Source organism: Vanacampus margaritifer, chromosome 6 (genome assembly GCF_051991255.1).
Source record: "Vanacampus margaritifer isolate UIUO_Vmar chromosome 6, RoL_Vmar_1.0, whole genome shotgun sequence".
Classification (NCBI taxonomy): Eukaryota; Metazoa; Chordata; class Actinopteri; order Syngnathiformes; family Syngnathidae; genus Vanacampus; species Vanacampus margaritifer.
In genome coordinates this window covers 27,532,260-27,559,117 of record NC_135437.1, presented here as the reverse complement: position 1 = coordinate 27,559,117, position 26,858 = coordinate 27,532,260, and the positions used below count along the sequence as shown (strand labels likewise).

Below are 26,858 nucleotides of genomic sequence, written 5' to 3'. Positions count from 1 at the left end.
GACACATCTAAATTCCAGCAAATTAGGGAGACCTCAAGAGACCATGGGAAAGACTAAAGGAAGGAAGGATGGATGAAGCAGAGTGAGATCCACAAACACCAACCTCCATTGATTCAGCGACCAGTGGGAGAAGCACCATTTTTTTTTAAGGAAATTTGGAAATAAGGAAATGTCCACCCTTTATCCCCTAATCCCTCATTCCTGGTATAATTCCGATTTGGACAGCCTGCTCATGTGAGCACGGTACCTGTCATGGCGCACCGGCGCACAAATCTCTTATTTTGAATAAAAATGTCATTTTTTTGAAGGGAGTCTTCATCATCTTCATCTAGAAATAAATACAATTTTAAAAAAAAATGTCATTTCAAACTGCAAGCATCCACCGGATTTTTTTTTGGAAGTGGCTCGGCGAGTGTGTTGGAGTTTGTGTTGGGAATAAACAAACAAACATACGTAACTGCAGTGGAAACATAACCTCAGCCTTGCACTTGGGCATGTAACATTTTTTTTTTTTTTTTTTTTTAACCTGCCAAAGAGACATCATGGCAGCAGGAGTAAATGTGTGCCGTGTTGTAAACATTGTGTAACATTAATATTGTGCTTAAAGTTCAAGGTCTGCTTCACACAAATAATTAATAGGAAAGTGTCTGCTACCCAACTAAGGGAAGTTAAATGTTAAATGTGTTTTTATCTTCCACACAATATATTCTTTTGGAAGACAACCTTTGGGAATGGAACCTGGACGCCAGCCTACTGCACAATAACATCACTTTGTAGCTCTTATAAAAAAGGAAAAAAAAAATCAATAGATGAATGAGATGAAGGTGAACAAGACCTGAGGGACAAAATGGGAAATAAGCTTTTTATTTGCGCCATAGATTGGATTCATTTCACGGACCAACCGTACGCGCTATTGTGAACGTTAGGAAATGTGGCTGCAATGCCTTCTCAATTGTGTGCATCGCTGCTGATACTCAAAACTTTGCACAAGGACACAAATGCAGCTGTTTTGTAGGTTCGAGTGCATTTTGGTGAGTAATCATAGGCTAATTGTTGACAGCACTCAATTAACCCTGGAGAACCCAAGAACCCTTTTCTTCTTTGGAAAATGATGAATTATACATTAACTGACTGCTATAAGTTTACTGAACACCAAAATATATGTTTTTTCAATTTTAACCCCTTTTTTTGAACTAGCTCAGAGTTGCTAATTTATCAAAATATATATATAAAACATACTCATAGGCATTCTGCAACATGATATGAAATATATTAACAAAAAAAAACACAATTTTACCATCTGATGGTTTGCTGAGAAGATGGTTTTGTTTGGATTGATTTCCAGCTCAACAAAACAGCATGTTTGTTGCCAGCCATCTTGTCACCACCACTCTGGCTCATGTAAGTGCAATATTCATCCACTAGATGGCCCCATGCAGGGGTCAGAAGTGGCACTCTGGACTTTTGAAGTGAAATTTGTAAAAAAAAAAAGGTCTTTGTTATTTGAGTAGCAGAATTTATAGGGGCCAAATTTGACCCCGTGGCTTCTCCAGGGTTAAAAGCGTTACAATGAACTCCTATCTACAAAAGGCAAGCTGCGCACGGTATGCCATCAGCTCATGTGCTTTTATAGTAAACGATAAACATACGATTGTACGAGTGCGGGGGAAGCAACAGTGCGACTAATTTGAAGCTTGCAAATCACATAAAGCATGTCAACACTTCTATTAGCTGTGGGGACTACATGTGAAAATATACTGTGAACGTAACACATTGACATACATTTGATAATATACATATATTGAGAGCCGGTGCCATGTTGAGAGCAGGTGCCATTTTGAGAGCAGGTACCATGTTGAGAGCAGGTACCATGTTGAGAGCCGGTGCCATGTTGACAGCCGGTACCATGTTGAGAGCAGGTACCATGTTGAGAGCAGGTACCATGTTGAGAGCCGGTGCCATGTTGACAGCCGGTACCATGTTGAGAGCAGGTGCCATGTTGAGAGCCGGTGCCATGTTGAGAGCAGGTACCATGTTGAGAGCAGGTACCATGTTGAGAGCAGGTGCCATGTTGAGAGCAGGTACCATTTTGAGAGCAGGTACCATGTTGAGAGCAGGTACCATGTTGAGAGCAGGTACCATGTTGAGAGCAGGTACCATCTTGAGAGCAGGTACCTCGGCAGGTACCATGTTGAGAGCAGTTGCCATGTTGAGAGCAGGTACCATGTTGAGAGCAGGTGCCATGTTGAGAGCCGGTGCCATGTTGAGAGCAGGTACCATGTTGAGAGCAGGTACCATGTTGAGAGCAGATACCATGTTGAGAGCAGGTACCACGGCAGGTACCACGGCAGGCCTCAGGTTGTCAAATGCAATTCTTTCCACACAAATAGAAATCCTTTGATATTGGAGAATATCATTGACCTTTGACCTCAGCTATCTTGTCCGTCTTATGTAAGATTTGATTTTGAATCAATAGGAATCTTGCTTTCAAGAGCAGGACAACGGAAGTGTGACGGGTTCAACTGGGGACTGATGACAAGTCGCAGGGCACCGAGCTGTCCAACGCCGCTCAATAAAAGCATCAATAAGCGAAGACATCTGCTTTGCTGGCACAAGCAGAAGCGGCAGCATCGATTGTTCCATTTGGTCCTCGGCGAAGCCGGCGCTATCTTGAGCCGAGACAATATGATTCATAAAGCGAGTGAGTCATCTCCCCACTGAGTCCTCGTGTTGTCAAATGTGGCCGCGTTCCTTATGAAGCCTCAACAAATGCGCCAAATAACTCCGTATGTACGTTTGGGTTTGTGAGGGGGGACGCAAGCATTTGGAAGCCAGCGAGCCGGCGTGCACGCCTGTCGCGGCGGCTAAACGCGAGGCGCGGGACAGCCGGGGACGCTCGAGCCGCCCAAATGCACACTAGCCTCATTATGTCACTTCCCCTCACCGTGTAACGTCGTTTACTTTTTCTGCTTCTGCGATTTCCGACTCGGCAACACACCTACATGACTTTTATCTCTGCGTACGCTTCAAGTACTCGGCCAACCAGGACGTCTTTTTTGGGTACGGCGGGTCAGCAGAAGCAAAACAAGCCCGGTGACGCAAATAAGACTTCCGAGTCTGCATGTCTGAATGGCTTGCGATTGTTTGTAGTCGGTCGCGTTTGTATTTGCTCAGGAGCAGATTCAAAATGCCGCCATCCGTGCTTTTATCCCCACAACACCGCCATCTTGTTTGAGTTTAAGTCTGTTAACCTTTCAATTGTGCATTTAAAAAAAAATAGGCAGTCACGGAGATGCTCCTGGATAGAAAATGGCGAAAACTAAGAAATTCACACATTTGATGATATGCCAATATGAGACCACATCTTGGATCCGGTTCAGTCAATTAAACAATAGGATTCTTGTTTTGATGTAAAAAACAAACAAAAAAAACCCTCTAACAAACATTTGTCCGTGGTTGAAATGGGCGAACCGTGGGTGAAAATGGCGGTCAGGCCAAATAGGCTTGCTGGAAAGTGGTGGTCGAAGGTAGTGGTTGAAAAGAAACAATATTATTTTTTTTCTGGAGAAAAAAAATAAAAAAATAAAAAAATAAAAAAATAAACACAAAAAAAAAAAAAAAAAAATACAAAAAAAATAAATAAATAAATAAATAAAAAAAATAAAGGAAACAACATAAGTGGGTGGTCAAAGAGTCAAATGAGAATTACGGCTAGAAAAACTTTGTCTTGAACATTCTTTGTAACCTACCAAAGAGTTGGTTGAAGGAGGCGTTCAAAGGCGTTGACGGAAAAAGGCGCTCGAAGTCGACGCTTGAAGGATGTGAGGGAGAATTATTGGAAAAACACTGACATGAACAATCAGACCATGTTGGATTAGAAAAAAAAAAAAAAAAAGTCTCTTTGGTGCTCGTCAGTGGAGGGATCTACAAAACAAAACAAAAAAAAAAAAAAAAGAGAGAAAAGAGGCACTCAAAGGTGTTCCAAGTAAAAGGCCTTCATTGCGACACGGCCAGTTGATTAAAAAATTGCAAGCTCGCCTTGAACGTTTTCGAACCTACCAAAGAGGCATTTGATGGCGGCTCTGGAAGGAGCTGCTTGAAAGAGGTGGAGGAGAATTTGGGCTTGAAAAAACATTGACATGAACATTTGGAACCGACCACAGAGGGCGAGAAAAGGAGGCGGTTGAACCGTGCAGTTGGAGGAGGCGCTCAAAAGAGGGCGGCAACGAGAAGTTTTGCTGTAAAAAACATCGTCATGAACATTTTTTAACTTACCGAAGAGGCGGTCGGTGGAGGCATTCGAAGGAGGTGCTTGGAAAAAGTAAGCAGTGTTTACCATTGAAATCTACTTGGGTGGGTGGACTCCGGTTTTGGGGGGTTGGACGGGAGGCGGGTCTCAGTCCTGTCACTACGTCTCTTCTAGCCTCACGATCCGAAGTGAGTGATGGCGAACGAACGTTACATTCGGTATATCCTGTTGCGACGCGTTTTTTTTTCTTCTTTTTAAATATATTTTTAATACATTTTCTGGAAAACTTCTTGGGTGGTGGCCAATTTTCCCGGGTGGCCCGCCCAAGTATTAACATGGTGTGGGAAACACTGGTAAGACTTTTTTTTTTTTTTTTTCCCAAAGTCAGAGACTGTTAAGGCGAATTGTGCTTAGAAAAACAAAGACATATATATGTGTGTATATGTATATATATGTATATATATTTTAAAAAAAAAAACAAACATTTATTAATTTTTTTTAATTTATTTGTTTTTTAACTCTTTGACTGCCAGACGTTTTCAGAAAAGGGATGCCGTGGGTGCCAGTCGATTTAAGCATTTTGACTGATCTTTCAAGGTCCACAGAAAATGTTGTGTTTGGACTATGGAAACACACGTGCTACTAAATTAAAGATTGGACTCTCATCTTTCATCAGAAAAAAAAGTTTATTTCTACCTTATTCCGTTCTTCAGTAATCAACAATAGAAAATGGTTAGTTTCACCTCTGTTTTGAAACAAACGTGTTTTCACGTCTTTGGCACTCCTCCATAGGATTTTACTAAACGTTATTTAACGTTTTTGGCAGTCAAAGAGTTAAAAAAAAGGAGAGCAATGATGATGTCAAATCGAATGAACAATACTGAGCTCTAAAAAAACAAACAAAAAAAAAACAAAAAAAACAAAAACAAAGACATGAGCATTTTGGGACCTTTTTGCGCCTTCGAATCTCTTAGCGGCTTTTGTGTGATAAAGTTTGAAAATCAATAGTTCCTTACTTTGACATGAAAAAGTTCTTCCCTCCGTGATCTCCTGTTGGATGTCATTCAAACTGTTGGAGGTTGTTTGATAAGTCTGAAAGTCCTTGCAAGGTTGAAAGAGCCAAATTGTCACTAATTTGGAAATGAGTGGCGTCTACTTCCTCTACAAGTCGGTTCGACACTATTTTCTATTGAGGTGAAAATCTTAAGTACGCCCGTTTCCTTTCAGAGGAAGCGACTCAGAATGGTCCGAGCACGTCATTTGTCATCTCATGTTCAAGTGTTTCTGAGTCACTGTTTGAATCACGCGTTCCGACTCCCACTCATGAGAACACAGTGGTCACTACAATGGGATTTTTTTTTCTTCCCCAGGACCTTTTAAAATGTCAAAGCTCAAGTTGATTATCACGCCAACGTCATCAGTCTACTTCTGAATCAGCAGGTTTTGGAGAGTCGGTGTATGCTATGACGGTGTGTAATCAAAGATGGAAAAAGGAGGTGAAACATTTTGAGAACAACTGGCCTATGCTGTTTACTGCCTTAGCTTTGCGTCCTTCATCCTTCTTCATTTTGCAATAATTGAAAGTGCAAATGGATGCTTCAGCAGCGACATTAAACGATAAATAAAGACCCTGAGGAAATGGACTGAGTTACAACAATTTACTTCCTGGAAGCGCGCAGGTGCCATATGGCGCTGTGGCCATTGATAATCTGATTAAGCCCCGCCTCCACTTCTTCCATGCCACCGCTGCTTGCGGAGAACATGCATCACGCTGAGGAAGAGACGAGAGTCGCCGACATCGATGATGCACGACCAGCGATCGTTCATTTCAATCTGATGTTCTGTCTGAACATTTGAAAGATAGATGTTTTTTAATAATCGAATAATTGTTTAGAGGCATTTTTTTTTTTTTTAAATGGTCCAAATTCTCTGAGCATATCAAGAGTAATTGTTCACTGATTTCTGTAGTCCTTCATGAAAGAAGACTGATTATCTTCTGTGTTGAATCAATATGAAACATCATTTTTTACTTTGGGAAACAATGACCAAACCGGTATCAAAGTACTACATCAATTTTTTTTAATCACTATACGAATATGAAGTACGAAATGAACACCAATCACTGGTTAATAAACAAGAATCAGGGAAAAAAATGCTTTTGTAACACACTTTAATGCAAAATTAAAATGAATAGGATTAGTCGATTAATCGATTGAATAATCAATCGATTAATCGAGTCTAAAGATATTGTATAGTGACAGCACTGGATCATATTCAAGAAGTTTAATTCATAAAAACATAACAGGTTTAACTTTAAGCTACCTCGGTCATGTTATGTTGACTGTCGCTCAAAATGAAAAGCATTCTTGGTCATCTGTGAGACTTATCCTTTTTTAAATTGCAACCTTGAAAAGAAAAGACAAAAATAAAAAAAAAGATTTTTGAAAAGCAGTGAACCGTCTGCAAATTCGTCTTGAACTTCCAGTACAGTGATTCTCAATGTGCGGTACTGCGCCCTCTAGTGGCAAAGGAAATCATCTCTTATATTTAACCTTACCCTTTAAATTGAACATATATGAATAGGATCTTTAACTCATTCACTCCCAGTCATTTTCACTGAAGCAACCCCCTTTGCTCCTGGCTGTTTTACTGGATTTTGACTGATTATGCAAGGCCCACAGAATATTGTGTTCTATTGCTGTAAAAACATGGACACTACCAAAAGAAAGATTAGAGTCTCTTCTTTCAGAAAAAAAGTATATAGTCTATAGTTTTTGTTTTGCAGCAATTAGCATTAAAATATAGCTTTCATCATTATTGACAAATCTGTTTAAAATAGTGGGGAAAGAGCTTTTTGCAGATCTCTTATACTCTGCTGCCACCTGCTGGCCCTTTTTGTAATAATTACCATTGCTTCAAGCATTCTCTTCCGTCTGCATCAAAGCCTTCTATATGCTCTAGCATTTAAATAAAATTTTTTTTTAAAAAAAACCCGTATAAATACGTCATTGGGAGCATGGTAATAATTAATAATAGAATGTATTTATACGCGTTTTTGGGAGCAAATGGGTTAAGAATTGTATAAGCATTTATGAAGCTACGATTTTTATTGAACTTTTGTGTGCAATACATTTTGAGCATATGAATCTATTTTTAGCTTTAGTCACCTGAGTTTGCCTCAGAGTCACTTGAACCGGACTTGTTTCCAAACATAAGTGGCCGGGGAGAGGCGCATGTGTGTGGCTACATGTGCGGCTGGCATGCGTTACACTCCCGGGAGGCGCGCTTCAATCGGCCCCGGCAACTCCCGTGTGACTTTTGCATGAATGCACCTCGCGTTCAACATCGGCAGAGTGAAGCAAAGTGGTGTGAGACAAGAATCGTAATATGTCACGCTCCAGCGCATTGCATTAATAGAAGCACAGACCAAAAGCCCCCCCCCCCAACCCCCGCCCGCCCGCCCTAAAAACATGCTCTGTTTGTGTGTGTGTGTGTTTTTTTTTTTGTCTGTTTGTATTAACAAGTGCACGTAAACTGACGACTTGGAGGTGAGTGGCGAAGGCTCCTGGCAAAAGCAAATACGTAAATAAATAAATAAAAACAAGTAGTAAGTAAATATGTATGGACGACTTTCACATTATTAGATTAATAATGGTAAAGACACTTTATTTACTTTATATATTTTTTCTGATTTTGCAGTTTTTTTTTTTAATGCCGCCTTGGTTTTATATTATTTGTAAGTGGAATTTCCATCCACCCATTTTTATTCACTGATTGGGAACGCTAGAAATTTGAAAAAGGGCCCAAAATTCGCAAAAAATGGGGGCGGTGGAGGAAGGGGGGGGGGCATTGAAAGCGTATCGAAAAAAAGGAAAATGCAAATTTTTGGCTTTAGAAACAAGTTTTGCGAATAAACGCTGACAAGACCGTATACGAGTCACGCGTCGCACGTTTTGACCGGATATTACGTCACACGTACGTTTGTAGTCAAAGCAATGGCGGATTATTGGAATGAATTCAAGAAGTGGATGTAAATCCTATTTCAGATGGAAAACAACAAAGGAACGCTACGATCGATCAAGAATTCCAAAAGCAAACTCATACAACGTCATCGCAGTGCGCAGTCGCTTCCTGTTCTCCTTCTTTTTTTCAAATTACTGGTGGGTCACATCTCTTAATGGCGTATAGCGCCACCTACAGCGGTGGAGCCCTTTCTCAATATTCACCAAAGAAGAACAGATGGAAACGGGCATAAGTCGCATGTCCTTCTTGCGCATTTTCACAAAATTCGATTTTAAGAAATTTGAAACAATTGGATGGAAAATTGACTGTTGATAATTTTGGGTCATATTAGTAACAATAAATCAAGATATATATATATACACTAATATCATGGCTGTCCAAGGCAAATGTAATTAGAACAACACGATTTCTTAAAATTGTTTGTGAAAACTCTTAAATAATGCAGTGCGTAGTGACGTAGAATGTAAAACTTCTATGAAGAAAGCAAGGAAAGCCTCGTAGCGTTCCTAATGAAACAACGTGATCGGGAGAGTTACCCCCCCCCCCCCCCCCCATCCTCTCGTCATTCACCAGACGCGTTCAAGAGTTTTGAGCATCCCTTTAGGAACGCTAACAATGGCGGCGTACATCCAAATAAAGTTTCTACGAAATGTACTATACTGGAAATGATTTTTGAAAAATGAATATCATAGTTATGCTAATAACAACCACATAAATAATATACAGCAAACTTGTCATTACAGTCGGTGTTCCTTTTTAAACATTCATAATAATGCTAAAGACACCTATTTTTCTGCCTGCTTTTGTATGCCTGCAAAATGGCTGCATTTAAGATTGCAGCTCCCTCTGGTGTATTGCAACAGCAGTTTTTCCTGCTTTTGATTTCCCAAAGCCAATTCATTGAAAATGGAAAGAACTGAGTGGGAGAACAAGCGAACTCCACAGCCCGGATCCGAATTCTTTTGTGGCATTCGCAAAAAAAAAAAAGAAGAAGCCAAAAATCCCAAGAGACCCCCTGCCGTGGCGCTTGAGGAAAATGTGCAAATATGTATTGTGTGTGTAAATACTGCTGACAGCGTGCAGGAAATATGTGCCAATATTGTTTAAATTAAACAAGGCAACGAGAGGACAATGGGATATTAAACGCGCAGCACAAATCCATAAAACAGAATGAAATAAAGGATAATTGCGTTAAGCTAAGACAGTTGGCGTGACATTTACGGCTCGCTCGGAATGATCCACGACGGCCCGCCCCGGGAGCCGCACAGCGATGACGCGACCAGACAATCCCGCATCCGCATCGCTCCATCTCTGGCAGCGCATCACAAACATGGCCGCCGCTCAGCTCAGCTCTTGGCAGCCGCCGATCTGCCTGCAAACTAAATAAATAAATAAATAAGTCTGCATATATATGGAGTCAAATAAACCCAAGCGGGGCACGGATGCTGTTTGGAGAACGCATTGACACGAGGAAATTCATATTTGAGAGGGGCTATTTTTAAAAACAATCATCATCATCAATCAACAGCCACTGAACATTTGTCACCTTCTTCCGTTACATGTTGTCTGGCTCATCAACCGTGGGAAGAGGCATAAAAATAGAGCTGCGCTTCACAGCAAGTGGCGACTAAAAAAATGGAGTGAAGCAAGAAGGAACGTGTACTTGTTGTTTAAATTATATTGCAAGATGAAATAACTGTAGTATAAGTGGTTCCGATATTATCTTAAAATATATATTTTTTTTTTCTCCAGAAAGAAAAAAGAAACAAATAAATAAAAAATAATAATAATAATATTGATCATCCCCTAAAATGGCTTTTTTCTCGTCCCATCCTCTTGATGACCAACTTACATGTCGAATATAACTGTATAGTAATTCTTAAAACATTTAGTTTGATTATGGTCATATTTTAATCGGTGTATACTTTTTTTTAGTGAGCCAGCTATAGTGACAACATGACCTTAGGCTAAAAGCTATATTTTCTATTTTTCGTATGTTTTCGAGTTTTCTGTCAAAACGGAGTGTTACTGAAACCAACAGAACCCTTTTTCTAACATGATCAGAAAAAGAAACATTTTGTGACAACACATGCAGTAGCTAAATGTGTTCTTAAACAGTTAGCATAGCAGCTAACACAACTAGCATGTACTCTTGAGCGTAAACTTAACCACTACCAAAGTATTTGTAGCCCTGTTATTAGATTACCCAAATTGAATTATTATTTAGTCATGTGCGGTTTGACAATTGGCAAAATATCCTACAGGGGAAGAAAACAACTCGAGTTTTGTGCTCACATTGTTCATGTTTGTGCATTACGTGGCGAGTGAATGTTATTACTGTGTGTTTTTTTTTACTGTTGAGTGCAAATGGACCGGATCAATTTCATTTTACTTCATGTCAATCGGGAAAGATGATTTCAGATAATGAAGTCACAGAACAAAGTCGTATCTCAAGAGACCGCTTGATACCATAGAGTGGGAACAAATAGAGTCCATTTTAGAGTAATATTTGCTTATGGAAGAGAGTAAAAGAAATAATTGAAGAAAAAAAATAAAAGTCACTCAAGGGAACAACCATATTTTCTTGCACAGTTCTGAGTTGTCATATGAGTTTTGGTCCACGAGTTCCAAGGGTCCTCTTTACTTCTATTGATCCAACCTGAGCTTGTCTTCCTTTCTTCAGTTTCCATTTGGTTGTCACAGTTCTGCTGCCATTAAGTTTAGTGCGTGTCAAAAGGGAAAAAAAAAAAGCGCAGCCAAGAGGGTGAAAAGCGGGGATGCATGAAATGCATCCGCTGGTGTCATTTGCTCACTTTCACTTGGACTATTCCGAAATGACACATGCCGCTTCCCATCACATCCAGTGCTGACCAGTGCCAGAACTAACTGGACTCGTTGAGGCGGCTGATGCTAACAAGTGGCCTCGGGGGGGAAATCTGCTACATGCAAACTGTGCCTGACTGAAATTTAGTGAGCGTCTTTGCTGAAGAACATTTTTACACTGCTTTGGAGCCGCCACTAGGATCCTTCCAACAAACATGTGCCACGTTTTGTGGTATGGGACACGTGTCCTTCATCCATGGATCTCTTAGTCGTCACCAAGCCCGCATTCATCTTTCCATCCATCCATCATCTATTCATCCATCTTGGTTGTCTGGGTTGTCACGTGCCCCCTCCCCACCCGTTCCCACGCCCACGTTGGCAAGTGTTAGAGATCTGCTGTTTTGTTTTTCATTATGTGGCTGTATGTTCTGTGTTTTCTCCAGGTTCATACTGTGCCCCCCTTTAAAGGCGCAAAAGTCAAGTTTTGTTATCCCGCCATCATTTTGTTTTCTTTTTTTCATTTTAGAAACCGGTGTCACTGATAGAGACCAAAAAGGCTTCCCGTTCTGTCTCTCTTTGTCGGTCATTGTTGTTTTTATACCTCTTGGATGGGTTGGGATTGTGAAGACAAATTTATTGTGTGTTTTACATACTTGGACAAAAAAGATGATGCTGATTCTGATCAGTCTGTCCATCCATCCATCCATCCATCCTTCTAGGAATCCATCATCCATCCATCTAGGCATCCATCCACCCATTCATCCAGGTATCCATTTAGGCATCCATCCATCATCCATTCATCCATCTAGGCATCATTCATCAATCCATCAAACTAGGAATCCATCATCCATCCATCCATCTATCTAGGCATCTATCCACCCATTCATCTAGGTATCCATCTAGGCACCCATCCATCATCCATTCATTCATTCATCTAGGCATCATTCATCAATCCATCCAACTAGGAATCCATCATCCATCCATCCATCCATCCATCTAGGCATCCATCCACCCATCCATCTAGGAATCCATCCACCCACCCATCCATCATCCATCCATCCATCTAGGCATCCATCCACCCATTCATCTAGGTATCCATCTAGGCATCCATCTAGGCATCCATCCACCTAGGAATCCATCTAGGCATCCATTCATTCATTCATCTAGGCGTCATTCATCAATCCATCCATCCATCCAACTAGGAATCCATCATCCATCCATCTAGGCATCCATTCACCCACCCATCCATCCATCCATCTAGGCATCCATCCACCCATTCATCCAGGTATCCATCTCGGCATCCATCCATCATCCATTCATCCATCTAGGCATCATTCATCAAACCAGCCATCCATCCAACTAGGAATCCATCATCCATCCATCTAGGCATCCATTCACCCACCCATCCATCCATCCATCTAGGCATCCATCCACCCATTCATCCAGGTATCCATCTAGGCATCCATCCATCATCCATTCATCCATCTAGGCATCATTCATCAATCCATCCATCCATCAAACTAGGAATCCATCATCCATCCATCCATCCATCTAGGCATCCATCCACCCATTCATCTAGGTATCCATCTAGGCATCCATCCATCATCCATTCATTCATTCATTCATTCATCTAGGCATCATTCATCAATCCATCCATCCATCCAACTAGGAATCCATCATCCATCCATCCATCCACCTAGGCATCCATCCATCATCCATTCATCCATCTAGGCATCATTCATCAATCAATCCATCCAACTAGGAATCCATCCATCTAGGCATCCATCCACCCATCCATCTAGGCATCTATCTAGGCATCCATCCATCCATCCAACCCACCATCTATCTTTAATCCATCTAGCCACCAATTTAGCTCCCATCCACCAGACATCCATCAATCATCTCGTGGCAACTGCCAAACTTGTGAGACTTCATCTTAGTAAGACTTTTGGGCCACAGACTGCAAATGTACAGACCAGTACAGAAGGTACATTAAGTGAAAGGCAGAGAGCAAACTGCAGACCTAACAGGGCAATTAACTGACACCAATATCACCAATTATGGATGACTCCGACCATTGAGCGCTCTTTAAGTGACTTAGAATTTGGTACTAAATTCTCCAATGAACAGGGAGCCACCGCAAGGATGACAGAAGAGACAAAAGATGCGGACGGATCTTTGGAATCCAGTCAAAAGCCTAGCAGCTGCATTCGGGGTTATTTGGAGACAGAGATCATGTGAGTAGACAAACACATTACTGGTATTCCGAGTTCTGGGGATTTGGGATAAGGTTACCGTTTTAGTAGGTTCATCAACAAATGAATAGTCCCAAAAGAAGAATATCTGCATCTTCTATTCACCTTGGTAGACCGACTATTTGACAGACTGGCAGTTTCTTTTTGTTTTCTGGTTGGAAACATAACCCACATTGCACTACTATTCTTCACATGCTGTCGCCAACAGTTATGAGGTAGACACAATAGTCAAGACACCAACTACATTTTCCCATTATTCAAAATCGCTCTTTTGTAAAAGATTGTCTTCTTTGGATGGGGGAGTGGGTGGGCGGCGAGCAGATTCCGCCGACCGGAGCTCCGAAATGAAGCTGGTGGCCGTGGAGCAACGCGGCGTGATGGATGAGCCGCGAGATAGCAGACCAGGAATGAGGAGGGCGGCTCTGGGAAATGGAAAGAGGAAAGTGAATAAAGATGGCTATGCAGAAAATGTGGGTCAGCCAGCCAGCCTGCAGTCAGCCGTCCCTCCGGCGTGCGCGCCCTGATAGAGAACTTTGAAGAAGTTAAAAGATGGATGTCGCAATGAACAGGGCGGTCTTGGCTTTTGCACACATGATGGGAAGGGACACGGGAGGGAGGGAGGGGGAGCGTTGTGGTGGTCTATTTCAGACGGTTCACAAGGAATTAAGATGGCAGCGACGAGGTCCAAGCCAGACGTGTCGTCTTTTGAAAGAGAGATCTGAGCGACACGCCGTTTGTAGTCCTCCGCCAGGCTAACGCTAATATTAGCAGTGGGTAGCATGTGAAGCGGCCCCATTGAAGTCGGTGCAAACGCAGAGAGCTCATCCGTCCCACCTAATGGCAGACATGAGTTGTAGAAAGATATTCACTACCAACAGCAAATGACATTCAGAGCTTCAATCTCTATTAAATCTCTTGGTAATCACTGAATATTAACTAGCCGTCTAATTACAGACCCCCAGAGGTGTTTTTAATGACCTCCTCTCTAGAGGTTGGCACACACCGACTATCTGGATTCATTACAGACATTATTAGATGAAGATTCATTAATCAAGGTGCTTGGGCTCCTGGGGGAACCTTGAGGACTTTTTATAATTATGACTCAAGAAAAGCATTAGATTGAAGACACTTTTGGCTTTCTTTTATTTGACTTTGTACTACCGCAGACACTCCTTTTTCACAATGTGCTAATTTTAACGACGCGAGTCAAGTCTCTCTGGATTTTACCCGCGTGACCTGAATTTCTTGTGCATTACCTGCACAGATGATAAATAATTTATTATGGTGGCAGTTTGATTTAATTTACTTTGCATTCACATTATTTCCTATGGGAAAGAAATGGTTGGATGAAACGTTCATAGATGCCCATTTTTGTATTTGCTTCAACTTTCTTTTATGACCCTATAAGGTATCCATCCACTTTTTTTTCGAATTTTTTAAGCTAATTTACTGAAAATGCACAAAACGGACATGCGACTTATGCCCGTTTCCATATGTTCTTCTTTTGCGAATATTGAGATGGGACTCCGCCGATGGGATCCTCCACTACTAAAAGAAGAACAGGAAGCGACTGCGCCGTGCAATGACGTCAAATGAGTTTGCTTTTGTAATTCTTGACAAACCGTAGCGTTTCTTGTTCGCTTCTTTAATTAATTACAAAAAGATTTCTGTTTCGTCGTCCACCCAAACATACCTTACTTCATCGTCCGCCATTGCTTTGTGACTACAAACGTACGTGTGACGTAATATCTAATCAAAACGTGCCAGGTGTGTCCGGTCTTGTCAGCGTTTATTCACAAAACCTGTTTCCATAAAAAAAATTCACATTTTCCTTTTTTGGATTTGCTTCAAAATCCGAATTTTGGGCCTTTTTCGCATTTCTAGTGTTTCCATTCAGTTTTGTTTTCACATTTCTTGGAAATTCGAATAAAAATGGGTGGATGGAAACCCCACTACTAAGGGGCGATGTGAAGAAAATGTCACACAAATTCAGTACCATAATAATATAAGATAGGATACAATTTAAACATTGTATCGTGTTGCATCATGTTATTCCTGCTGCAGAAAACTGTAGCTGTCAAACAACTGTGTTGCTATGCTAGCCAACACCAGGGAGATCCAACTAAATGAAAATGCTATGCTATCCTATTCTATGCTAGCTAGCAAGTCACACATTTTCTTTACGTTACGTTACGTGTGCCTTAGGTAGTCTAAAAACGCTGTTGTAATTAATATTGTGTTTGCGGAATATGAATTACACTACCAGCTTTTTTTACATGTCGGGGGCGTCACTTGCTGTCAGCGGAAAATGACATCGCAGTGCCTACGGGCTCAGCTTGCTAATATCACATGATGAAAGCCAGAAACAAATGAGCCATGATGGTCAGGAAAGTTGAGTATTTCAGCAAAGTGGAAACTTTGGAGAGAAAATAAATGGACCGCTGCGGCACAGTGAAGACTGAAACGAAAAACAAAACATGTAGTCCAACTTTTGGGGATTTTCAGACGTCACAGTATCCATGTTGTCCTTTCAGTTGGGGAGAGTTCAACAAGCATCCACAAGAAGCACAAATGCCATCAAGTAAACTTCTATTTGGACCTCTCGGAAGAGCACGCGCTGCTTCCAGCTCTTCATCGCTCGCCTTCCTTGTTTACTCACTTCATCCTTTTTCCTCGCTCGCCCGAGGCCCCTTTAAATGTCACAGACAGGAATGCGAGATGAGGTCCGTGTCGGGGGTTACTGTTGCGAGCCCGAGAAAGCGCTACGACAACTCCGGCCCCCGATTGGCGACAGCGTCCAGACGTGGTCACTGACGGCCGTCGGATGAAAAGTTCAAAGGCTGCAAGAATGTCAACGCGTCGGTGACACGGGCACATTTTTATTATCAGCGGCGAGGCGGCGTGCCACAGAGATGCGACTCTTGTCAAGCACATGTTTTTTGACAAGATACTTAAAAAAAAAAAAAAAAGACAACTTGCCGAAATGGCAAATATAATGAAACACTTATAGGTAGACAAAAGTAGAATTGGGACATAACCCTTAAATATTCAAAACAATACTCAAATATACGATATACTGAAATAGTCAAAACACTTCACCATTTAAATGAATAGAAACGAGTAAAACCACATGAGAATGAGCGTACATACTAAACATAAGGGACAAGAGTCAGAAGGTGTATGCGAACAATAGCATGTTCGGCCTGGTTAGAATATTTTTTTGTATCGTCTTCCTCACAGATTTACCTGTGGGTACCATTAAAGCAAGTTGAGGCTGATGGATTGTGTATTGCCCAATAGTGTGTGCATGCAGACTGGAATTTAACACTGAATGGCTTTTCATGAATCATATTTAAGCATCATGTGCATGTAGAGCATGTAGCGATTTTTCCTGTAAAGGGAAGCATTGCTATCTTCAGTTTGACCTTTAAAGTGTCTTACTGAATTAAATGTGTTTTGTGTGTGTGTGTGTGTTTTTTTTAGGAATGAATGCATATAACTAGAATGTCAAATTGGAGAGGACACGAGTCCATAGTGGAAAGACAAGTGAAAGTAATTGTGTCGTGTCCTACATTTGTTTGGCCATCAGTTATTAATAATAATTTATCACATTTATTTATGTAAAGACACTGTTAATGATTTTTCACATTTAGGAAATTGATAAACACCAATATGCAATACTTTATTTCTATGCAATTTTTTCCATTGTTTACATTTTCAAATGATAAATTATACACAAAAATGTATTACATTCACTTGGGGAGTGGGGGGGGAATCACTGTTTTCTTTTTTTTAATATATATTTTTAAAATTTATTTTTATTTTTCTGAAATATTTTGCTGTATTTCCCCCCAGTTTATATATATATATATATATATATATATATATATATATATATATATATATATATATATATATATATATATATATATATATATATATTTCTGTTTTTCAGATTATATATATTTTGGGGATTTTCTTTTTTCTGTTTTTTTAAATACTGTAAAAAAAAAAAGACAAAAAAAATATTAAAAAGAAAAGAAAATGATTCCATGAAATAGAAAAAGAAAAAAACACACAAAAAAAAAACCCTCTTCTTTTGACTTTTTCTATATTTCAATTGAAGGGCTTCCGTACTTACAACAACATTTCGAAAACAAAATAAAATACTATACTATAATAATTTTCCCCAAATTCTGTCTTTCAGTGCCTGTGAGGTGCAAACAGATCTGCTGTTGGCCACATGAGATGAAAAGAAAACATAAGATTGGAGCCAGTTCCGTGTGTCCTTAAGACCTTGCTGGACTCAGCTGATGAATTTAACCATTATCAAAGGTGAGAGATCTGCTGAGCGGGGGCGGGTTATGGGCGACTGAACGGACGGAGTGAAATTAAACACTGTTGGAGAAACCCCACCCACGTAATCTAATTCCAATAATTAGATTTCTTGGTGATTTTTGTGGGCGAGACACAAAAATTCTGCAGGCCTGTTCTTGACAGGTGAAGTAAGCAAATTATTTCCACTGAAATAAGACATCATTTTTGGCATTTCCATCCCCCTGGACGCTGTCGCTAAACACCCCACTGCCACCCTGCTTTCGGGTTTATCGTGCAAAATACATGCAAAAATGATGTCAGCCCTCAAGATTTTACTCCACACGAAATGATCTCTAGTGAGTATTAATCCTGAAAGGTCAGCCCGATGTTGGAGTTGACTCGGGACGTATGGAGATTTACTTCTTTTTTTTTCCCCCCCTCACAACAAAGACACGCTAGCCCGAGGTGAGTGCCGTAATGAGATTAGCATAGACTTCCTGTTGCCGCTAACTCCCCCTGCTGGTGACCTTTACAAATGTCAATATGACACGCTGCCTGTTTGTCATTCACTCCCATTGAGCTTGCTTTCACATGTTTGGATGCATAATGCAATTATTCGAGAAGCTGCCCTGCAGCAGCGCAGCTTGAGGCTGATTCCTAATTTGAATATGCACGTCAAAGATTAGGTAATGGAAAGCTACTTTGCAAGTTCATTTATCGTAAAACACACTTTCTTTCTTTTTCTTTTTTTTTTTTACAATAGCTTGAGTTTACAAAGTATCATGACCTTTTGTAATATCGCCAACCTCCTCACAATATTGTGATAATTATTGTATTACGAGGTTCATATCGTGATAATACTGTATCGTGACGTTTGGATATCGTTACATCCCTAGTAGTTTCTGAACAGTACCTGCGAAAATAATATTAAATAAATAAATACATATTTTCCGCTGATCATTTTGTGCACTTAAAAAAAAAAAAAAAAAAAACATTGTAAAATCAATTAAAACTCATGAAAAATAATTGCGAATTAGCAATCATACCGCTATGTTAAAAAGTAGGGGTGTCAGAATTAGTGCATTCATTTTGAGTTCATTTAAAGCCGCACATTTTTTTTAAAGCACAATTAATAATACAGCATATACTTATGGATACGGGTCTAGTTGTATTTTACAATTTAAAAAAATTGCAGAATTTCATAAGTTACTTCGTGTTAAAGATTAGATAGCTCTTAATACGAAAAGAAAAATGTACTGATCTGTCACCGTCTTACAAATGCAATTATGCCATCTAGTGGCAGAAAAATTACCTCAACACAAATCAATATCACACTTTTTTTTTAACAGTATAGTACATCTTTTTAATTTGAACTCAATTTTATTATTTTTATTTTTTTATTTCAATTTTATGAATTATTATGAAATGACTGTATCAATGACTAAAAGATGCAGCCATGTTTCAATTATTATTTTTCCACTTTTGTGTTAACAAGAGTATGAAAACTAAATATATATATATATATATATACTGTATATATATATATATATATATATATATATATATATATATATATATTTTTTTTTTCCATTGATTTTTCTTTACACTTGCACAAGATACAGGTGCAAAGAGTTTTTCCAAGCGACGCAGACATCAACCTCCCACGCCATCTCCGAGTAAATCAGTCCCACACCCACGCAGGCAGGCACGCTTGCTGGCTCCATCCCACAGTGCTCATCACGGGCCTGCGTACGTGTGTGCGCATGTGCACACGTGCGTGCGTCATCCAATCAGCAGGAAATATTGTCCCGGTGGGCGGCAGCTGTAATTCACCGCAGCAGGACGCTCGCGTTGGCTACTCCACCGACCGGCGCGGGTTGCTCCATAAAGATCCGCAGCAAAGTGGGAATGAGCCGGTCCAGTCCTCATCACTCATTTCAAGAAACTTCTCTCATGTCCTCCTCCTTGCGTCCCTTACTTCTGGTGCTGAATAATTCACCCCGGGCAGGTTGGGAGGGAGCAAGGTGGATTTATGGGTCATTGCGGAGTCGGCCTTCCCAGAATAATTCAAAGCCACAACACGCAAACACGGATTTAAAACTTCTAACAGCCTGCTTATTATGGCTAACTGTTCCCCAGTGTTGCTCACTACAAACTAGAATTCTATTTTTGGATACAAAATCTACTAGATCACCTGCTTTCTGAAGGTGAGCTGTGATTGGTTGTTACCTGAGACCTGAGCAACTATGATGTCATCTTCAGTCGACTGCAAGTGGCAAAATGGCCGCCCCCTGAGATGGATAAAAATGGCTGGATTTTGCTTCATAATTCATATTGCACAAATGTAATATTCATTCAGAATGTCTAGTGAGGTCACATATAAAATATTATTGTCAAGAAATATTTAAGGTTGACTTCCACTTTATGTGTGTGCAAGTGTACTTTCCATTTTCCTATATTCAGTCTTAGAAGGTAACAGATACAGTTACAGAAAAACATGATCAGATTGCAGGTACATTTGGTAAAAATTGGGATTATTTCGCAGGATTACAGTTTCAGTGCAGTAAGAGGTTGGTTGTTGATTTGCGCCCTCGGCCGCTTTCAAGATAGTGAGAGGTGCAATAAGTGGAAAAAGCTCAATGGGTCACTGTGACTCTGCTCGCACAGTCTTAGTCACAATATTGTAGCAAAACGGGTTTCAGTCATTTGAGCCACGGGAGCTTGTGTTATCTTTGAAGTTATGGTGACGAGAAAAGAACGGGATGAAGTTGTTTGTCATCCGTGGACGTAATGTACGGAATCAGTTTGAAAACGACACAAGGAAAAGGCGTAAGTGGTGACTTTTGTTGTTGTTGTTGTTAAAAAACACTAACAAAGGAAAGTGTGAGCCGTCTACGGTAGCTAGCGGCAAGTTAGCAGGCTAACACAGCCACCTGTTGCGCCACTGGCTGCTAATTAGCAAAGTAAGCTTTTCACCTCCTCTTTCAGCTTTACTAATTAAACATTATCTTACTAATATACGCTGATAAACAAATAGAATTAAAAAAAAAATGTTTGCTTAGCAGTTGATACACATATAAAATCACGATCAGTATTTTAAGCTACAGGTTAGCATAGGCATAATTTGTCATAACTGTTTGTTCAGTATTCTCATAACACACACTTAACTTTGTTTCCCGTTGTATGTTAGCATTAAGCTAGCGGAGGCTCTGTAGTTGTTTTAAATTATGTAATTCTTCATATATATATACAGCACTCGTATCCGTCCGTGAGCCGTTCACGGTAGCTAGCGGCAAGTTAGCAGGCTAACACAGCCACCTGTTGCGCCACTGGCTGCTAATTAGCAAAATAAGCTTTTCACCTCCTCTTTCAGCTTTACTAATTAAACATTATCTTACTAATATACGCTGTTAAACAAATAGAATTAAAAAAAAAAAAGTTTGCTTAGCAGTTGATACACATGTAAAATCACGATCAGTATTTTAAGCTACAGGTTCGCATAGGCATAATTTGTCATAACTGTTTGTTCAGTATTCTCATAACACACACTTAACTTTGTTTCCCGTTGTATGTTAGCATTAAGCTAGCGGAGGCTCTGTAGTTGTTTTAAATTGTGTAATTCTTTATATATATATACAGCACTCGTATCCGTCCGTGAGCCGTTCACGGTAGCTAGCAGCAAGTTAGCAGACTAACACAGCCACCTGTTGCGCCACTGGCTGCTAATTAGCAAAATAAGCTTTTCACCTCCTCTTTCAGCTTTACTAATTAAACATTATCTTACTAATATACGCTGATAAACAAATAGAATAAAAAAAAAAAAAGTTTGCTTAGCAGTTGATACACATGTAAAATCACGATCAGTATTTTAAGATACAGGTTAGCATAGGCATAATTTGTCATAACAGTTTGTTCAGTATTCTCATAACACACACTTAACTTTGTTTCCCGTTGTATGTTAGCATTAAGCTAGCGGAGGCTCTGTAGTTGTTTTAAATTATGTAATTCTTTATATATATATACAGCACTCGTATCTCAAGGCACCACTGTACATCCTTGATTCCAATTACTACTTTTTTATTAGCTAGGTTTTTAGTGACATCTTGGGAGAGAAGGAGCACAAAAATATGTGGATAGACGAGTTTTTCACCAAATAGCTGAGGATAAGTCCAATAGAAAAATGTTTGATGTGAATTCCTGAATAGCGAAGGGCGAATATGCTGTGGTTCGCTCTACTTGTTTAAACAAACTACACCCAAATAAAGGTGACCGTTGTTAACCGGGAGGACCGACTTTCACCGAGGTGATCATTCAGCATCAGGCTTGAAGCATCCAGGTGCGCTCGAGCAGCAGCCAGGATGTGTCGCAAAGGAATATTAGGAGATGCTGCGCGCATGAGCAGCCAACGGCGTGCTAGGTAATTAATTTATTGAGTGAGGTCTTTTTTTGGGGGGGGGGGGGGGGGGGAGACAGATGGACAACATGACAGACAAAATCAAGGTAAAGCCTTTTGACAACCTGTTTATGAGGTGTCACTTCAGATTTGGATCAAGGCTTGTTGGACTGCGTGAGGCCAAGGGAAGATTTATTTATTTATTTTTAGTGCCACTCATGGGCCACATGCTTTGGTGGTGGCTACAATGCTACTAGTTTTTATTCAAAAGAACACTAGAAGTGTTCTTTATGACACCCTATAACTATCATAAAAGTCTAACAAAACAACACAAATGACATTGGATGATTGGATAAAAAAAATAAGTATAAGTATATAATAAGTATTATTGGTATTTTTTTAGAGCTAGTACTAGAAATACACGCTACAAATGCATAATCATATATGTTTTTTTTTTCTTTTGAATTACAGAACGAGAAAAATAATCTTGATAATTGGAATAACATGTTACAAATAATCAGATACATGAATGACGTTTTGGTGTTCCCTGCTTGTTTAAGATGCCATCTGTAGTGCTTCATTTATTTTATGCAATGATATTCACGGCTCTTTTATTTTATTCTTTGATTTACATTAATTACTACAAACCATAAACAAATACTTGGCTCTACAAGTATCACCATTTGAAAATAATAGTTTGTCTTAATTACTCCAGGTTTTCACTTTCTTCTGATTGCATATATAAAATATATATATATACTAGAGGTGTCTAAATTAGTGCGTTCATTTTCAGTTAATTTAAAGTTCCTTTAACAGCACAAATTTTTTCAATGCGCGATTAATGACCCCTATACTGGAGGAATTCCAGTCGCAACACAGCAAAAATTTAGCAGTAATAAATGTAATATTAATGCATATATTTGTGGAGACTGGGGTGAAGTTGTATTTGACAATTTTAAAAATGTACAGAATTTCACAAGTGACTTCATGTTAAAGATTAGATGCATGCACTGAGCTATCACCACTGTCTTACAAATGCAATTTGCCATCTAGTGGCAGAAAAATGACCTCAACACAATTGTTTTTTTTTACAGTACAGTACATCTTTTTTAATTTTAACCCAATTTATGAATTATTAGGAAATTACTGTATCAATGACTAAAAGATGCAACCATATTTCTATTATATATTTTTTTCCACTTTTATGTTAACAAGAGTATGAAAATATTGTACATCTTATTATACATTTAAAACAGATATAAAATTTGTGATTAATCAGGAGTTAATTATTGAAGTCATGTGATTAATTACGATTTAAAAAAATGAATCGCCTGACAACCCAAATATATACAATATCTTGGTGCACTTTAACGTTATTATCAGTATGTTTATAATTGAATTTTGGACGTAGTAGCGACAGTTGACGGTTTTGCTCTCCAGCATTGCTCTTGTTTTTCATTCGCATCGTTTGCGATTGTCTTGCCAAACTTTAATGCGTCTCGCTCACATGACTAGCATTGCTGTCACTTGGCATCTTTCGCGTCCCTTTTGCTAATTTTAGTCGTACATTACTGGAGACGCCTTCGTCATTATTTGCAGGCAGGAACCGTCGTCTCTCGACTGTCCTTTTCATCATCCTTCTGTCGGGACGTAAATGCTAAGTCTCGCCTGCCGTGCGTCTTGAAGACCTTCTATTGGGGACAATAGCGGCATGCATGAATAGTGCCGCATTTTGCCTCCGCCGCTCTCATCTGATCATCCTCCCCACTTTTAGGTCCAAATGCTAAATCATCTGTGTTATCCGTGCGGATGTTGTAAAGGAAAACATGCTTCATTCGGGGTGACAGTTCATTTATCTTGTTTATTTTTAGGGTTGCGCAAACACTCAAGCTACGACTCCCAAAGAATGCACCATATTGTGCAATTCCTCGACATTATTCTCCATGTAGAATTAATGTATCATTTTAAATTGGATTTAACGTGTGATCCGGGGAACTGGGAAGTCACAAAGTTTCCTGTATGCCTGGCTAGGTAAAGCACAAGTGAATGTCACGGAGTTCCTACTGCAGAAAATCAGACCCCAGGAGGGATGCAGTAAAAAAAAAAAAAAAAAAAAAAGCGGCAGGTGAATCGAACGAATGCCATTTGTATTCTGGACTTTTTAATATAACAAACAAGTCTAATATGAGCTCAGCAAGGCTGTCAGCCATTGTTGTTTTCATTCGACCGTGTGACTCAAAAACACAGCCGCTAGCCCACTAAGCGTGCTCCTTTCTTTTAATAAAACAATGACAAACAAAAGTGCAAAATTCAACTATGGTAAAAGGGCAATCGAACCTAATTGGAAACTGAGCTAGTCACGGTTCACATTAACATTTGCCAGATCATTTGGCCAAGGTGTCCCCTTAAAGGTCACGCTGCTATTTGGTGGTGTACCGTAGCCTGCTACTGTAGACTATCATTACATCTTTTACTGCCTAATGTTATCCAAAAAGACAACAAGAAGATTTCGAGCATTTTCACTCATCTTTCAAGGCAAACAGAAAATTCATTGTGTGCTTTGACCACCGTAAACATGGCGACATAAAAGTTTGGATTCCATTCTTTCATTAAAAAAATAAGGGGAAAACAAGACATTCATTTTTAGATAATCAACATTTCTGACAGACGTTAGAACCACAGTAGCAATTTTGCCGGTTAGGAATTCCAAGTGTTTCAACTGTCAGCATCAAAGTGTGATTCATTCAGAGTCATTTACGTCTTTTATACTGCCTTTGAAAAGTTATCTGACGGCTTTCATCAGAATCTCACCGCTAGCCGCTAGCACTACCAGCCGCTAGCACAGCCAGACACTAGCACAGCTAGTCGCTAGCACAGCTAGTCGCTAGCACAGGCGCCTCAAGTCAAGTCATCCATTTTGCCATGACACGATGTCGAGAAGGCATTATTGTCCATAAATGATTTGGTAAGGTCAGGTTTATTTTGAAGTTGGCCTTCTAACTTCTTTTGGCACCATGTGACTGTCATGCATAGCATTTACAAATGTTAATGTTGGCTACTTATCCGAGAAAGAAAAAATGCCATGAGCATTTTTTTAACCGAGGTACTCGAATTACTTGAGGAGACTCATTTCACCCGTAGATTTTTAGTTTAAAGAAGACATATTGTACATTTTTTTAAATGTTTAACACACTTCCCAGGTGTCTTACTATCATGACTTTGACATCAAAATGCCCCCAAGCATGATAGCAAACTGCTCAGACAGAAATTGGCCCGTCAAATTTAACTATTAAATTCCAGTCAAATTTCCTAATTCTCAGCTGAGAATAAGTGGGAGTTTAACAGAACTTGCTTTGTTATTTATCTCGTGTCATTTTGATAACCAAGAAACCACGTTGAAGTGAGTTAGGAGCTTCTTTTAGAAAAAAAAAAAAAGTAGTGCCTTGCCACATATCTTGTTGCCACATAGCTTTTTGTGAAGAGATACATTTTCTACACAACAGTGACTTTGACACTAATATTTTTTTTTTTAGTGACGCTCTTTGAATTCGATTTCATGTGACAAAATCTTTGAGCGTTCACCACATCCTTGAAAACGTATTTCCTAAGATCCGCCATGTTGTCATTATCCCATTGAAAAGCGATACAATGGTGCCATTTGCTGGACATAGTTAGTGGGTGTTTTCTTTTCTTTTTTTTTTTTCCACAGCTCATTCATGAAACCAGAGCTGCCCAAGACGTTGCGATGTCCACTGGGAAAAAAAAAAAAAACGTAGTTGACGTAAATTAACGTTGATGGCAGTACTCGTTGGGATTTCCGTTAACATGAATTAACGTTACCGGCAGGAAAGGAGTTAAAAACTTCGAGAAACCTTATCAATGTTTACTTTTAAGCGAGGATAGTGTTAATATATATCATTCCAATATTATAACCCCACCAAATACAGTAGACACTATTAGCCTGTCAATGCTGTTTCCTATTATGTGTTAGCATTAAGCTAAGAGCCTTTAAGGCCTCGTTATGCGGTTGGTATAATCACGGTAATTCTCTTTGTTTAGTTTGGCAGCAAACAGCTTGAATGCTCTTTTCCTGCCAACTTGCTGCTTGTGAAGTGAGCTGAGTGAGTTCACTGCCACCGTACACTGACTACGTTTGCATGCAGTCGATAATCGGGTTAAGGTCAGAATTCCGGTTTCTCAATCAATGGAGGTAACACGTTTAAATGCGTGGCGGAAAGAGTTACTCCCGTTTACACGCTCATTTGTGCTCGATTCGTAATTACGTAAATAACGTCATTTCCGCTTTGAATTTACTATGCGTTCAATAAAAGATATATATATATATATATATATATATATATATAAAATATTGATGTCACGCACCATGCTAAAAAAAGTAGTCGGTTTCCTCCTCGTTCCAGAAATGTGGTTCTTTGCTGCAAGCGTCATGTTTGTTGACAAGAGCTTGAGTATTACACGCCAGAGGCACATACTCATACTTTCGTGACTACATAGACCAAGATTCCTTGCGAAACAAATAAGCGAAGAAGAAGACGAAGAAGAAAAATAGCGAGCATGCCCACAGCGAAAAACAATCGATTGAGGTATTCCGAACGAGTTTATATGAGCGAGAATTCCGGTTATGAAAGTAACCCAGGGCTTTTATTCGGGTTATCGCGCCTGTTCGCATGGCCTTTCAAAACCCGAATATTGCCAATATTCGGGTTTTGAAAGGGTTGTTGCCTGCATGTAAACATAGTCAGTGTTCGTATCGTAAGTCTAAGCCAAAAAAACATGC

The 26,858-nt window shown here is 39.7% G+C and overlaps 1 protein-coding gene across 2 annotated transcripts in view; it reads left to right on the top strand.

Moving 5' to 3' along the window:
• The window catches only part of lingo1a (leucine rich repeat and Ig domain containing 1a), a 363,354-nt gene that overhangs the window by 120,105 nt on the left and 216,391 nt on the right, over positions 1 to 26,858 (top strand). For both annotated transcript variants that reach the window (XR_013294403.1, XM_077567765.1), the window contains exon 4: positions 17,558 to 17,685. The gene's annotated coding sequence lies outside the window, so the exon portion shown is untranslated. The remainder of the gene's footprint in view (positions 1 to 17,557; positions 17,686 to 26,858) is intronic.